The sequence below is a fragment of the Podarcis liolepis genome (genome assembly GCF_965112155.1).
Source record: "Podarcis liolepis genome assembly, chromosome: 5".
Lineage (NCBI taxonomy): Eukaryota > Metazoa > Chordata > Lepidosauria > Squamata > Lacertidae > Podarcis > Podarcis liolepis.
Window position 1 is genome coordinate 40,544,448 of NC_139556.1, and position 6,453 is coordinate 40,550,900.

A 6,453-nucleotide genomic window follows, 5' to 3' on the forward strand; every position below is an offset into this window, starting at 1 on the left:
GATATAGATATAGATATAGATATAGATATAGATATAGATATAGATATAGATATAGATATAGATATAGATATAGATATAGATATAGATATAGATATAGATATATAGATATAGATAATAATAGATATGGAAAAGACTAGTCCAGAAAGCAGTAGCAAATAATAAAATTATTATTATTAGTTATTAAGGAGGAGGAGGAGGAGGGAATGGGAAATACCTGCTTCCAGTCAAGTAGGCAGCTAGTGAGCTAGCTGGACTAATGGTGTGATCCAAGTGCTTAAGGCAGCTTCTGATGATGAAACTATCCCTCCTAGCAGCCCTCTCTTCCCCACCATTGCCCCGCCACTTTTCTTCTCCACATATAGGGTGGCTTTGGAAGATGAAGATGCCCAGTGGCTGGGTCTCCCCAGCAGGTGGCCTTGAGGTGCCCCACCCCCGGCTGTCCTATATGCAAAGTTTTGCAAAGCAGAGGCGGGCGACCAATGAGGCCTGTTACAAAAGACCTATCGCTCAGTGCCCCAGGCCCACTCCCTAACAATGGCACACAACAAACCCATGTCCTGTGACTCAATGGCAAAGGTTTTGCATGCTGCTTGGGTATTTAATTTAAATGTACAGCATCCTGCAAAGTTATCTATTTAAAAATAAGTAAAAGGTAACCACAAATGGAAGAGGCAAGATAAGGTTGCAGCCTGCCCATTTAATAAAACAATAGGCTATAAATCTAAAAGCATTTTTAAAAAAATTGATTTATTGAATTTATATACCCCAAGGGACCAGATGGCATGTCAATAGAGGGGCAAATGGCCCTCTATGAACTTTTGGAAAGAAGGTGGACTAAATGAAAATCAAATCAATTAGCAATTGTTTGAAAGCTGGTGTATTTCCACAGGTTTATTGAGCGGAATGTCCATTTATCTTCTCAGATCATTTTAGCTGCAGCAGGGGCTGTTGTCAAAAGGGAAACCTCTTATCTCCGCTGTTTGGGGCCTGTCTTGTCCAGAGAGACTGTCTCCCCTCCTCTCCAGTGCAAACAGTTCACCTGCCTGGGTGGTGCCATCTCACCTTGTTGACTTTCTCCTGTAATTGCCAGTTTATCAGCTTTGCCCCTTAAGCACCCAATCCGCCTGGAATTAAAAGCAACAAATAAACTAAGGCACAAGTGTGCATGCCAAGATAATAGAAGGTTGACATTGGCCATCTTTTGTTGGAATAAGCAGGTCATTCTTTCAGCAGGGGATTTTTTTTTTTTTTTGTTGAAGGTATCACCCAATGGAACAGGTCCCAGTTCTGAAATGTACATAGGATTCCATTTTCCTTCTGCCATCTTTGTAATAGTAAGCCTTGCACACCCCCAAGTTTCAGCAGGAATTTTCTTTGTGTTCCCAGTTGCTTTCCATTCCAAATAATAGGAACTAGACTTTGTTCTTCAGCTTCTGCATATTAGTATCAAGCATGTCCCTGTCCCATGTGTATAAAGGTTTTTTAACCCTGTTTTACTATCAAGTTAAAATATGGTCCAGAAAAAAATCAGGGGTTGCACTGAGCAATAGATCTAGAACAAGCAGAAACCTATGAAACCTCAGAGGACAGAGGTTGCCCATGATTGTGGTAATGTCAATTGCCCCTTGGCCAGAAGAAAGTTACTTTCACTTTGCAGATGCTCCCTTATGAAGCTTTGCCTTTGCCTCCCAGGGTGGGATTGGGTGACCTCTTGTGGTGGGTTGAATTATCACGCCAAAGCCAAGAAGCATTAAATGGGGATACAGCCCAAACAGACAGAGTTACAGGCATACATGCATCATTCCGTTTATCATCTGGTGTCCTGGAAACAACTAGAAATAATCTGGGTTTTGTCCGCCTTGAGTGCCATTTTTAGCAAATATCAGGCGATGCCAGGACTCTTTATATTCAGAATAATACCGCAATGAGAAATCAGTTTCATAATCGATTACTCCTTGTGTATTTGGTAGATTCGTTTGAATCTCTTTACTTAAGCAATCCAACCTGGCTTTGTCCAGATTGGGTTATTCCTGGTAATTTCCCCTTTTAAAAAAAATAAAGACACAACAGTCTTCTTTAAAAGTAATAAGAAGTTTACTCACATTCTGTTTACAGTTGGTTCCCTGAAGACAGGCTTAAGCTTGTAGCTACAGAACAGAGTTTGAGTTCATTCCATATGGGAATGAGCCCATGTGCTGCTGGCTGAAAGCCAGCAGACAGCAAAATACGTCAGTATCAGCATCAAAAGAAGAACAACAAGGGAAGATGGCTGCATGACCGGCCTTTTGATGGGGTCTCCCAGGGTCACGCCCTTCTACCTGGTCACACGCAGGGGGAGGAAGCTCCAGGCTAGAAGTCCTCCTGGCTGGAGTAACACCCTCCCTGCGTGTCCACTCTGGGCAAAGAGGAAGTGTTGTACTTGACTGCTTATGTTACATCCCACAAATTCCACCAAAGGCACAGCAAAAAGACTTACTATTAATCCCCTACCATTGTAAGCAAGGGCATACACCATTCTTCTCCACAGGTGGTTACCACCTGGAACAGCAACACTGGTCATTAAATTTATATCCTGCCCTTTATCCGAGGAGCTCATGGTTCTTCCACCTTTTTTTCTTCTCACAACAAACTTGTGTGGCTAGTGACTGGCCGATGGTCGCTCACCGAGCTTTATGGTCAAATAGGCACTTGAAACTAGGACTCCCAGTTCTGGGACAGACAACTTTGCTGTGTATATGATATTTGTCCTTCCCACTAATGGTGAACCTGGAGGCATTCAGAAACAAACCTCTTAAGTTATATCTACAGCTAGCACACACTGGGCTTTGTGGTTTTATTATATATATATATTTCACGCAGGTGTTATTTCACTACATCACATGTATAAGAATATGTCCTAGAACAGCACCAACTTTGTCCTAGGTGACAGAGGTTAAAGATCCTGAACTAAACTCTGGGCAAGATAATGAGAGAATAACTAACATAGACAATCAGCAGATCATTCAAATTAATTGATTCGGTTTTGTCTGGCGTCTTTTTCTCTGGCTAAAAGCAGCATTGAAATCTGTAGAAGGGGCTGTTATCTGTCTGTCTCTTCCTGTTATCTGGACCCTGCAGCATAAGAGAAGCAGAGGGAGGAGGCAGGGGAACACTGCCTTTGAACAGGATCCTGGCTGTTCACTTGAAGAGAGTACAAAATGGCATCTGAGCAATTAGAGACCATTACAAGGAGGATAACTGACAATCCAGTTAAAGTCAAGGACTAAGATTTAAATGCCAGCACCTTTTAAAGATTATGGGGCAGGTTAACCTGGGAGTACAAGGCAGTTTAAAAAAATACTAGGGCGCAAACAAATTCTGCTTGCAAGTCAGATGTGCATGAATGAGTGGTACATATTCTCTCCATAGCTGCATTCTTGCAATATTACAGACTTTCTACCAAACCATTTGTATCCTTGCAGTACATCTTTTTCATGTAGCCTTACCACCTTCATACTTAGGAGAGAGACTTATATTGTGGTATAGCAGCCAGACCACCTACAATATCATTATATATAACTTTCTGATGCCAGTCCTTTTGGTGAGCAAAACATGTGTGCTGTACTAATTTGAGACTACAAAACCCATGATGCAGAGAGATTGCAAGCGAAATACATGCTCAAATATTTGATGATTCATCCTTAAAATGATATGTAGCTAATAGTGAAATCACTGATGTGCAAGCAGAACTCAACGTCATTTAAACAGCAGCCTGATTTCCCCTGATAATGATCTGTTCAACTTTACACCTATCCCAGAATATACTGCCTACATCTCCCGTAGTTCACTTTACTTCCTATCAGCTTGCTGTTCCTCTTGCCAAAAAACCTTTCCTTTAAAAGCAGCAGAAAAACAAGCATCTCTTCTGCTGCTTAGTGGGACTGCTGAGAAGATTTGTTAGCTCAACAATTCTGGACTGTGCTCCACAACTCTGACTTTTGAAAATGAGCAGTGCTGTCCCCAGTGCCCATCCCAGCTAAACAATGTTTCTTGTCACCCTGGGTCCACCTTCCTTTACCTCTCAGCATCCTTCAGGCTTGGCTGTATCTGAGTGGAGTCAAGGACTTCCTGCGTTTCAACCTTTTGCCCAGCCTACGAACAGGTGTGTCCTTAAAGTCAAAGTGGGGAACCTGTCAACTATAACATTCACCATGCTTGACTACTGGTCATGCTGGCTGAGGCTGATGGGAGTTGGAGTTGAATGATTTCTGGAGGGCTACAGGTTCCCTGCTTGGCTCAAAGCCTTCCATTATAGGCCCCCATTATATATTGCCACTGTCCAACCTTGTGGTCCATCTATCCGGGTCCTGCTGCAAATGCATCCTGTCTGCCCTCAAGTAGTTATGCTGTAACATAGCCAAAGGAGGGTCAGCGTTAGAAGCCTTTAAGTTCCATTCCATCAGCTGTTAAAACCAGCCAGTGGTTTTTTTACTTGGTAAAGTTTCCAGAAAAAAGAACCGTTTGCAATCTTTTCTGCTCTGTACAAAATGATCCATAAGAGCGATTTCATGATCTGCAAGTACAATCTGTGTTTAACAAGCAAGGAGATGGAAAGTTGAGCCAATGACATCTCGGAAGAGTTCACCAGCCCAGTAAACCAAGCCTGAAGAGTTTTTTATTAGAGCCACTAGTAGTCCGAAGTGTATACTTAGATCCTACAAAAATATATTGGATAGAAAAACTAGCCAGAAAGCAACACACATCATTCCAACCTGGACAGCTGAATCGTTTCTTTCCTTTGTACAATTTTGCAGTGGTGTAAAATGGCAAGACTCATTTAAAGAACAATGATAGTCCCTGAAGAAGAACAAGAGGGACAACCATGTCTCAAAAACAAGTTTTAATAGGCACTGTAATAACCTGTGAAATCAGAGTCAGGGCAGAAAAGCTCAGAGGCCATTAAATATAATGAAAGCAGCTTTCCCTTTCCACATTTCCACTCTTACAGCAGTTTTACGCGAGCATTTCGCAGGCATAACATTTACAATAGCAACTCTATATAAAGCCAATTTAATTATCTTTATCAAATGGCAGATAATAAATTTCACTGTTCAACAATGAAAATCAATTGTCAACATAAGCTACGGATAACAGCTAATAAATTGACCTTCTGTAAACCTGGGATGAACAAGACTGGCTTCCGCGTTAACAGATGTAATAAAATTTCCTTCCCTGCTTTCAGGCCACCTATTCAGGTGCTAGCTTGCTAGCTTGAGTTGCATATAGATAGAACCTAATATAAACGAATATCTGAGCAAATGCTGAATATTTGTTGTTACAGATTACTGAATCAGTGCTACGTTTGGAAACTATTGGCGACCCTGGACCCAAGAAAGAAATAATGAACTGAAAGGACACATGTAGCACCCTCCAATGCACAGTCAGAGTGCATAGTTGCAGAAAGATCAGTTGAAACACAAATGAGATTTGATTGTGTGGGATGTGATACATAAGTAGCAGTCAAATACAACGTTCCTTGTTTTCCTAGTGGACATGCGGGGGAATGTTTGGTCCAGCCAGTTGAAAACTTCCTGTTTCTTCCTGGCTGGGGCATACTTCCTTTGCATGTGACTAGAGGTGGGCGTGACCTTACCTGTCCAGGTAACAAAAGGACAAGGCACGCAGCACTTTTTGACTTCCTCCCTTGTTAGAGCAGTTTTTAGCTAGAGATGCTCTGTTGGCTTCCAGCCAACAGAGAACACTGGGATTATCCCCATATGGGATAGCGCCACTTGTATATACTTCGTAACTAAGTCTGCCCTCAGAGATCCAACTGTGAACTGAATGTAAGTAAACTACTTACACAATATTGTGGTGTGATTACTCTTTTAAGAGGGATATAAGGGAACTTACCAGGAACCTAGTGAGAGGCTTACAGAAGCCTGCAACCAGTTATCTGCTGTGCGTTTAAAAGGGGAATGTGAAACTCTGCTAAGTAAAGGAACTTGCTAGCGCAAGTTAGGAGGAATATTAATAAACAATATATCTTCTCCTGCCTCCCTGAACATTCCAACAGATTAAATATGGGTGATGAGAGAGTGAATTTAAAAGTGATTGGAGCTTGATACTAAAGACAGGCAGCATACATGCTTTTAGATGTTTTTAATTGTTCTTAAATGTTCTAAATAGGTTAATACCATTGGAGAGTGTTTGCCTAACAGCAGGAGCATAGGAACAACTCGGTAAGATCCACACACGTGCACTGCTGTAGAAGGCACATGTCCTGGCTTAGCTTCAGGTCTCAGTTGTGGAGAAGACTTGCCTTCTTGTGCTATGTAGAGTAAGCCTCAGGAGACAGAGCTCAAGGGTTTGATGACTCTATACACTGCTGCCAAGGAATCTAGGATCCTTAAGATACAATAGGGTTAGTCGAACATCTTCTGGGGCTTTCTTCTGAGATGGAGAGCTGTTGAG